General features: G+C 44.2%; 1 long non-coding RNA gene across 1 annotated transcript; it reads right to left on the bottom strand.

The window, feature by feature from the left end:
- Positions 1-1,043: 1,043 nt before the first annotated feature.
- LOC144291963 (uncharacterized) lies at positions 1,044-9,944 on the bottom strand. Its single transcript, XR_013359504.1, has 3 exons — positions 9,841-9,944; positions 4,785-4,869; positions 1,044-1,558 (listed from the first exon to the last, which is right to left on the bottom strand). It is a non-coding gene; the product is annotated as an uncharacterized LOC144291963 (long non-coding RNA).
- Between the last annotated feature and the right edge of the window lie 227 nt (positions 9,945-10,171).

Raw genomic sequence — 10,171 nt, 5'->3', positions numbered from 1 at the left:
ACTCTGGGAGTATTTGGGGTGTGTGTTTGAATCATTTATATGAATTTTCCCACTGTCCACTTCTGTTTTCCAGTGTGGAGCTCCTCCGAGGCTAAGAGGATACCACTACAGAATTCCAAGAAAGTATGTTGGTAATGGAGCCTGGGATCACGCATGCAGGCCCCAGAGTCAGGAGGAACAACACAGGCCAGCCAGAAAGCCATCGGCTCCTCCATTTACAGACCATGTAGATCACACACGGCTTCTGGCCCTGTCGGTGGCAGCACTGATTTTTAGAGCCCAATCAAGAAATTAATGTGAATCTGTAGGATGCCTCAAGTCCAACACTTGGCAGCACGCAGGGCAATAATTATGCTCAATTACAGCCTAGCGTGTGGCTTTCTGGAACCATGAAAATCTCACATCAAACTAATCTCTAAGGGAAAAGAAGAACCTATTTTGGCATTTTTTTTTTTTTTTGCACTGCTAAATACTAATTCCAAATTTAGTCTCCAGAGGGCTTCCACCATTTCATATTTGTCACCAGTTGCCATGAAATCCCTGAGCTAAGAAGTTAAGTGATGGTATCCACATCCCCAGGGAACTTCAAGGTCTGTCCTGATTCAAAGATAAACAAAGGATTCTGACAACCCCGTCTTATGGAAATGGATCTCCACTGAGGTAATACGATGGGAAAATAAAACAGAAGCAAAGCTCAGAGGTGACCACACAGAAAACAGCCCGCATTAGGTGATGGGTTCATTTTTTAATTTTCAGGTTTCCACTAAGCCTGCTTGTTTGCTACTGCTTGTGAACATACACCTATCAGCTGTTTTGTAAAAGCATAGCAGAAGCCAAACCAAACAAAACAAGAGAAGCAGAGGGACAGCAGGTGGGCAGACACAGAGGCATGTGCTCCCACCCAGAGTTGGCCACAGCCTTCTACCTGCCCCAGACTCTGGGCACAGAGGAGTGATTGCAAAGGCTGAGGGCTGAGATGCATTTTAAGAATTCACTCACACTCTGTGATATTAAGAATGTCTCACAAACATTAGCTTCTTGGCTTCCATTGCTCAGAATTTATTAATACTGTTAAAAACAAGACAATAGGCCCCAAATGGAGTCCATTAATGCTAAACCCCACATCACCAAACTGAGACTTAACTTGATTACGGTGTTGGCTCTCCCAGAAATGGAATCTTCAACCAGCCAATCGGGAATCACTTGATCAGCACTACTTGGGTAATCTGCCCCATGTGAAAGTGACCTTGCAATAACCAGTTCGCTTTTTTGCCCAGCATAATTCCTTGTTCTTGCTCCCTTCTGCCTATAAAAGTCTTTTATTTTGTTTGTTCCTCTGAGTTCCTTTCTGTGTGCTGGATTGGACGCCATCCAGTTCATGAATCATCAAATACAGCCAATGAGATCCTTAAAATTCATTCAGTTGAATTTTGTGGGTTTTTTTTTAACAATATTCATATATTTCAAGAAATTCCAATTTGGGTAGATAATCTAGGAAGTCCTTGATTTCACTGTAACACGAGAAAGCAGAATTTGGCTAGATGTAGGAGACACTGATCTGGAGGAGAAGAGGAGGGAGGGTAGGAACTCTGGCCAAGAAACCGACATCAAGTAAATTACAGATAGGACCAGCAATATACAATGAAGTAACTATAAATGTCTATAATATTAAAAAAGCAAAATTATAGTTCTATCCTTATAAAAACAGTCATAAATGAACCTAATATATTGATTATCTAAAGGGCCCCAACATTCTATAAAATGTTACATCGACCATAAAATCTATTGTAAATCTGATATAAAATGAATATGCCAGCGTTAAGCATTAAACATTTGGTCTGATTTATAGAATTAAGAATCAGTTAGAGGATCAATTTAGATGTCCTGAGATGAGGGGAGAAGTCAATTTGGAATGACTGAAACATACCTTTCTTTTCTTCCATAAACCATCGGGTACCAAACTGAGACCCATTAATCAGGCCAACAGCTGAGCAAGTGCTTTGAAAAACACACCCTGCAGTTCCACTGCTCACCCCCAGGTGACATGGGCCATTCACGAGGCTCAGAAAACTCAAAAGGGGAGTGAGTCTAAATGAATAATCAGCCTGGTTTGAGTCTGAAAATAATTCTAGGCTAAAAGACCAACAGTTCTCATATTGTTTATAAGGTGCTGTTGTATGTCTACAGTCTGTTACCTGCTGTGGTTGGTGAGCAGGCTAGAGATTGTCTCTCTGCAAGGGGCTTCTAGAAGCCCTTTTGTTTAAAGCTAAGTCATGTTGGTGGGGGGGAGTGCTGGCTGGGGCAGACCAGGGAGCACAGATTGTCTATCTGAAAGGGCAAGGGGACCGCTGCTGGGGATGGGGGGGGAATGGGGCGGGGGGGCAGAAGGCATGTGTTACTTGGACTTCTGATGCTCTTGACTGTGATTACTGAGGGGTCAGTCTCGTATCAGGAAAGGCTGGTGCTAAGTCATATGGACAATTTCAACCCCACGCGAAACTGAAAGCCGAAGCCATTGATTTGAGTCCTTCTCTGCTCACCTCTCTTCTGTGTCCCCTGGAAAGTCATTCCCTCCATGCTGTCATGCTGCTGCTGGCTTTTCTGGTGTGCCACCTTCCCAGCTCCACCCACACTGAGATCCTTTTCTCACCCTTCTCATCTAAATTTAGTTGCCCTAGGTCCCCTTCTGCTAGGGCTAATTCCCTCCTAAGAAAGGAGGGTCAGCTAAGGTGTTAATTGTTGGTAAGGGCTCATTGGGATGTCCTCCACAAATCTCATTTGCATTTTAATAGAGGTCTTTTAGGCCTTGGTAGAGAAGTTAATAATGGGGGTTTCCTGAGAGACCAGTGAGGAAGATAAATTAGAGCACCCTGACATTTACTACAGGGTCCTGTTCCTCCTCTGGTCCTGTTAATGTCCTACTCCCAAACCCTTGCAGAACTCAATTGTCTCCTGTAGCTCCAGGCACCTCCCCCCAGAATTTTGTGTGTCACACCCCTGTAGGCACATCTAGCATGCAGGACCCATTGCTCTTAAAAGTCCCAGTGAAGGGACACCTGGGTGGCTCAGCAGTTGAGCTTCTGCCTTTGGTTTAGGCCATGATCCTGTAGTTCTGGGATCAAGTCCCACATCAGGCTCCCTCCATGGGGCCTGTTTCTCCCTCTGCCTGTGACTGCCTCTCTCTGTGTCTCTCATGAATAAGTAAGTTTTTTAAAAATCTAAAAAAAAAAAAAAAGTCCCAATGAAGCTCTCCTATCCTAACTGCATGGGACCCTCCTAAGAGCTATGAAGCTCAGTGCAACCTCTTGCTATTCCTGCTCCATCCTTGGAGTAATGGGGGAACTGAGAAGGAAGCAACAGAGAAGGCAGGGAGAGAAGGTTGGCATCCTAGATTTGGTGCAAATCCACACTGGGCTGAGATTCAACAGATTCCTCATGACCCCCTCTCCATCCGCAGTGTGCCTGGGCTCCTTCCTCCCCACCCCTGCCAGCCAGATGTGACTACAACATTAACATCCTCATCTCTCTGGCTGTAAGCAGCCCCTGGCATGGTCAAGAACTTCAATTCTTGTAGTGGTCTTCTCCCTCACTCCACACACTCCTGAAAATCCCCCACAGTATGTCTTACATGTGAGCGAGCCTGTGTCCCTGAGGAGGCATCACTTGACAGCTCTGTCCCTTTCCACAGGGAGGCTATCACCCACAGTGGCCTTGACCTCTGACCCAGTGGAGAGTGCAGACCTGTCACTAGTCTCAGAAGAGTTCAACAGGTCTGTTGGGAAGGAAGCCTCACTCTAACAATTGTATCTTTCCTAACTCACTTAAGGAAGATGCATAGCACCCATATTTGTGGGATCCTGGGATTCAGCATGATGGAACTACAAGGCCACAGACAGCTTTCTCCCCATAGCTAGTTTCAGGGTGCATATCAGGCTATCCTTGGGGAATCCTACTCCTTTACTATTATTATAAAAAAAAATATGGCTTCCCATGCTGGATTCGTTTTACCCAGGACTCACTCAGTCTCCCTAAATCTTGGATTCCATCAGACATCCCTCCCAGGCATTATGGAGGTTGATCTGCAAGCTGACCTCTACACAACACTCCTGAAAAGGATGGCTTCATTGCTACAAAGGGACGCCAAGCTTCTAGAGTGACTTTATTTGGAGGTCTTGGTCCAGCGCAAATGTTACCATGAAACACCTCCAGAGCTCAGCCCCATATCCTCAGGCAGGCATTGGAGCAAAGGGAGGCTCTCTCTTTTTTTAAGATTTTATTTCTTTATTCATGAGAGACACAGAGAGAGAGGCAGAGAGAGGTGGAGGGAGAAGCAGGCTCCCTGCAGGGAGCCTGTTGTGGGACTCTACCCCAGGACCCTGTGGGATCATGACCTGAGCCAAGGGCAGATGCTCAACCACTAATTCACCCAGGTGCCCTGGGAAGCTCCTTCTTACAAAAAGGTGAGACTGGTCTCAGGGGTGCTCCTGTAACAGCAGAGAGAGCACGTTTCATCCACGGCTGGAGGAGCATACTAGATGCTACAAGGGAAGTAGGGACCAAGGGAGAAAGGGACAGCTGATGGAAAGGGTGCCTTAGAGGCCCAGCGTGTGAGTTCATTTATGGCCTCAAGTGAACCACACTTTTGTTGATGAGGATGAATGTCTGAGGTCTCCAGAGGCATTTGTTGAATGGTGAGAGTCACAGGGTTGTTCAACTCAGATGTTCAACACTACCCAGGGGTAGACTTAAAAGTCTCTGCTTAAGTAATGAGACTGGTAACTTACAGAGAGCGCTGGACACAGGTGCCTCCAACATGTGGTTCCGAGTGTCCCATGCTAACGCGCTTGCTGTAGTCTTCAACTCTAGACCCTGCTGAAAGGAGAGCCCTTAGATGCCCAGAGGAAAATGTCAAACCATCCAAGGTCACAGCTAGGACAAAGACTCTCTCCTTGACCAAGCTTTAGTCGGGCTCCCTTGGTCCTTCTTTATGGCTATGCCTCATCCTTGGGCCCAAGACTAACCCAGTCTCAGAGAAGAATCATGTGAAACCCATTCCCTATCCTTGATATCTGATTGCCCTTAATATCTGACCAAGTTCTTCATCACCCATTTTTGAGGGCTGTCCTCCTCCTGTCTTTAGCTAGAATCCTCCTACACTTGATACCTCCTCTTGGAGATTTTCCAGCTATTGACCCCTTCACTGTGCTTGTTGTTTACAAATCCTGACTTGTCCTTGTTGTGTTCAGGGGAGAGACCCTTATTGCAACCTAAGACCCCTGTTGCAATAACCTTGAATATTACCAGTTCAACCAGTGTCAGAATAATTTCTCTTTAACAGCTGAGGTCCCTGTCTGAACTGTGCTGGTCAAGCAAGAAGCACTCCTGCTTTGGCCTTCAGGCAGCAAGGACAAGAGCTGCATTAGGCAAACTATCCAGGGGTGGGTTCTAGGATTCAAAGCCTGAAAAAGACATTAGAAACTAGGACCAGGGAAGAAGCTGTCCCCTCTGGTCATCCTTAACCTCCATGCATGCTGCTCCTGGTCTGACATCACACATAACCTCAATATGACATCCCCAAAATGAGAGGGACAGGTGTCTGGGGTCCCTGTGCGGAGAAGAAAGGATCCATAGCTGGGTGGTGGAGGCCCTGAAGTGGACCAAGGAAGAGATACTGGTTAACGTTCAAAAACGGGGCTGCCCAATCCATCCCTTCATTTGTGGAGTCTGGCTTACTTAGTGACAACACTGGGGACAGAGTTCTGAGATAGCAGAGTGCAAAAGACTCATGCAAAGACCACATCCTGTTAACCTCCCAGAACAAAGTTAAGGTGAGCCTGATGGAGGCTTTTTGCAGGGGTTGTGAAGAATCTACTAGGGAGAAAGAAAAAAAAATTTTTACCACACACCATTGGAGGTTGTATTCTTTAGGACTCTTGGGTTGCAAGTGACAATAACCCAGACTATGTTATGTGGACAAAAGAAACCGATTAGCTCATGGAACTGAGAAGTACAGGAGTAGTGCCCATTTCAGGCAAAATTAGATCCAAGAGCTCAGATTTGGTTGTCTAGAAATTGTTGCTCTGAGCCTATTTCCTCTCTGTCAGCTTTGTTCTTGGGCAGGCACCCTCTCCCCTTGTGGAAGCAAAGACTGTCAGCTGCTCTGGGCTTACAGTTCACAGTTTAAAAATCCTAGGCCAAAGAACAAGACTCCTTGTCAATATTTTCAGCAAGAGCCTAGGCGCTGACTCCAGCTGGTGCGGCTTGTCATGTGCCTGCTGCTGGGCCATCACTGTGCCCAGAAGGATGCGTGATCTGACAGGCCAGGCCTGAGTGAGGCCCTCGCCTCTGATGCCTGGGGAGTGGGGGTGGGGGATGAGAACTGCACTTTGAGTGGGAGGGGTTAGATCTCCAAAGGGAAATAGATAAGCTGTCCCCCAGAGAAGGACTGACTGCTAGACAGGCACAGCCAGTGCCTACCCAGTGAGCTGTGGAACTGCAACACGGTTAATTGCTTGGAGCAGCCCGGGTGGCTCAGCGGTTTAGGGCCGCCTTCAGCCCAGGGCCTGATTCTGGAGACCCGGGATCGAGTCCCACGTCGGGATCCCTGTGCGGAGCCTGCTTCTCCCTCTGCCTGTGTCTCTGCCTCTCTCTCTCTCTCTCATGAATAAATACATAAAATCTTTTTAAAAAATAAATGCTTGAGCTCTGAAAACAAGGAGGGTTGGAGTACTTATGACATCTTATTATGTGAGCTCAGCAAATGGTTTTATTCTGTTAGGTTTCAGCTTTCTCAATGTACAATGGGGATATAATCTATCTAGGCTGTGGGTGTACTGGACAAGACTACATGTTCACCAAATATTATATAGAAATAGCCCTCCTTCCCAACTTCCCCTACCACCCCAGCTTAGATTCCACTGAATGAAGGTAAAGATCTTGGCTGTTTTTTCATAGACATTTCTCCATTCCTTGTATACAGTAGGCACCAGCCAAGATTTGTGGATTTAGTGAATGATGACAGTATTTTTTTTTAAGATTTTATTTATTTATTCATGAGAGACACACAGAGAGAGAGGCAGAGACACAGACAGAGGGAGAAACAGGCTCCATGCCAGAAGCCCGATGTGGAACTCGATCCTGGGACCCCGGGATTATGCCCTGAGCCAAAGGCAGACACTCAATCACTGAGCCACCCAGGTGTCCCACAATGACAGAATTAATAAATTTCTAGTAAATTCCTACTCTTCGATGTCAGCTCCTAAGCCTTACCAAACAGAATTAGTCATTTCCTTCTCTTTACCTGTTGGAAGTTTCCATTAACTTCTGTTTACAGCCCTTATCAGCAAGACTGAGAACCAAGCCTATGTGTGACTCAACTCTAGGTGCCACTGCCTGGCACCTAGCACAGAGCACATGGCACCTGGTCCAATCTCTTGACCTTAAAGATGCTGTCACAGAGACCCAAGGAGGTTAAATAGTTTACCTAAAGCCACACAGCCTACCAGTTGGGCCATTGACTTCTAGTACAATACTCTTCCTTCTACTTCATACCACCTGGACCTTGTCTGGTCCTCCTCTGCTGCCATAAGCAACAAACACTGCTAGGGATCAAGTGAAGTTCTCAATCCTCTAGAAAGGAAGGGTCATCGTCAATATGCTGTAAACCAGCACAGAGGGCAGCATCAAGTCCCAAAGGAGAGTTCAAGAATCATTCACGTGCTCTATCTCATATATAAAAGCTTTTTCAGTCTCAGACAGTTTCCTTTTGCAACCTTTACATCTTCCCAAAAGCTCCAGCAAGGCTCAGCCATTCCTTCCCAATTCCCACAACACATGCACACCCAACACCAAACCACTGATGGAGGAGGCCACTAGGCCTTCTTTGGGCTGGAGAATGAATGCAAAAACCCACAACAATGAATATTTTGCCTCTTCTCCACACTACTCCATCCCATCCTCTGTCTGAAGGAAGAGGTCCCAACGGGTGCCAAACCATCCGGTCTCTCCCCTTCCCTAACTACTCCCAAAGCCCAGGTGCCCTGCTCAGTTAATTTCTATTAAAAACAGGACCTACCATTACCCCATTCAAGACAGTTTATACTGTTCTTGTTGGAGACTGTGAAAAGATATTTTTTTTATTCATTCCATTTGTTTAACAAACATTTTAGTGGCTACTATGTGCCTGGCACTGAGCATACTAAAACAAATAAATGAAGACTGAAGATTGTATCTGCTTGCTAAAGCCTCTGTGTAACCCAATAGTAACATTTGTTTCAAAATCCCTGAAGCAAAAAAAAAAAAAAAAAAAAAAAAAATCCCTGAAGCAGAGAAGTTTTCTCATTCACCACCACCCTACCCCCACAATATTTAATTCAAAGAAACGCTTGGAAGAGTATGTTATCAATAGACTTTTAATTAAGAGGAAAGGTTCTTTAAAGGTAATCTTGATCTTTGTCAAAAAGGTGTTATTCTTAAAAATCTTTTTAAATGAAAATAGGTGGGGTTCAGAATAATATTGCTAATAGCTAATATTGCTAGAAAGAAGGTTCAGGTGACGTGTTTATTGCTTCCTTAACACCCAGAGAAAAGGCTCCTTCTAAATTTAAAGTAAAGCTAACTATTCTGATATGAGAAAACATTTACGACTCCTTCAAACGTCTCTTTTGAAGGAGCTCAGAACCCAGTGCAATTTTCTCTAGGACTCAGATGCACAGCAAATACATCTCAATGAATGAACTTGGCTGTGCATAAACCATTTGCTTTCACTTTCATTTTCAATGAATTTATTCATTTCACAAAGTTAATGACCCTAACTTGTTAGTGTTAGTTGGGCTTCTGGAATGTTCCCCAATATCATAATGCTTCTTCCTTAAAAGGCATAAGAAAGTATCATTTTCGGTAGAAAAAGGGACATTTTGCTTTCCTATTTATCCAAATATCTAACTTTCAAGCGAGGAGACTGAGGCCCAGAGTGTTTTGCTCAGGAGCACAGAATGTATTACCACTAGAGCCTAGACTAAAATAAGCCTCTTAACTCCAAATTGAGAGTTATACTTAAAGGAGCCCATTAAATAACTGTATTCTTTGAAATTTACATAAGAGTTTGCTGATTGTTAAGGATCTATTATGTATCAGGTACTTTACATGCATATTTTTTCTTTTAATCCTTACATAAAACCTCCAAAATAAGGATCATAGATAGATGCTGCTAAAGCATTTAAATAATACCATATGTAGCACTTATGGTGTACTGAACACTTCCTATATATTATCTCTGATTTTCACAAAAATCCTGCAAGGTATCATCATTCCTGTTTCACAGATAAGACACTTGGTTCTCTAAGAGATGAAGCAACTTGCTAAACTCACATAGCTAAGAAATGATGGGGCTGGATTCAAATCTCAAAGCCTGTGTACTTCCCCTTATAATGCTGTCCCTATAGACAGCCAGAGATGTTCTTCCAACTTAAACACACCGTTTCAGATATGGGCCCCTCAAGCAGGCCTATCTTTCCCACAGAACATCCCACTCACAGCATTAGATAGCTGCTTCCAAAGACACTGCAACTAGTAAAAGTCAGCTGGGGCTTCCAGGTGGAGCTGAGCTTTATTTATTACAGTGATGCCACATGAGGCAACTTTGCATTGGGTCTGTCTGGCCGCTAGCTTGTCAGCGTCAAAAACCTAACCCTGCCATTTCTATCAAGGGTAGCTCGTGTCCTTAAAAATAAATTTGCATTAGCCATAACACAAAATAATAATCATATAAGAATTATGATAATACTGATAACCATTGCTTATTGAATATATGTTATGTATGGTGTGTTTTGCAGTCATTACCTTTAATTATTATGGAGATAGATCTTCTTACCTAGGAGACAAAACCCATTTTCCATTTAAGACACAGCCTCATGTTGAATTGTGGTGTTTAAGAGTATCCTAAAGAAAGTGAACAAAGAACTGTTATGGAGGAGGTAAGGGTCTTACCTCATTCTGCAGTGATTTAGTGAATATTCCCTAGTGAAAGATAATTTCCAAAAGTTTATTCTTCTTTATAAGTGTTTCACAGCTTTGTCTAAAATCAGAGCTGGTAATATGATAATCAGTACTCAAATCTAGAGCGGCTATTTTTTCCCCCTTTGGTACTCCTTAATAGTGATGCCACACACTT

Source organism: Canis aureus, chromosome 20, assembly GCF_053574225.1.
Source record: "Canis aureus isolate CA01 chromosome 20, VMU_Caureus_v.1.0, whole genome shotgun sequence".
In the NCBI taxonomy this organism is placed as follows: Eukaryota; Metazoa; Chordata; class Mammalia; order Carnivora; family Canidae; genus Canis; species Canis aureus.
This window is presented reverse-complemented; position numbering and strand designations above follow the sequence as displayed.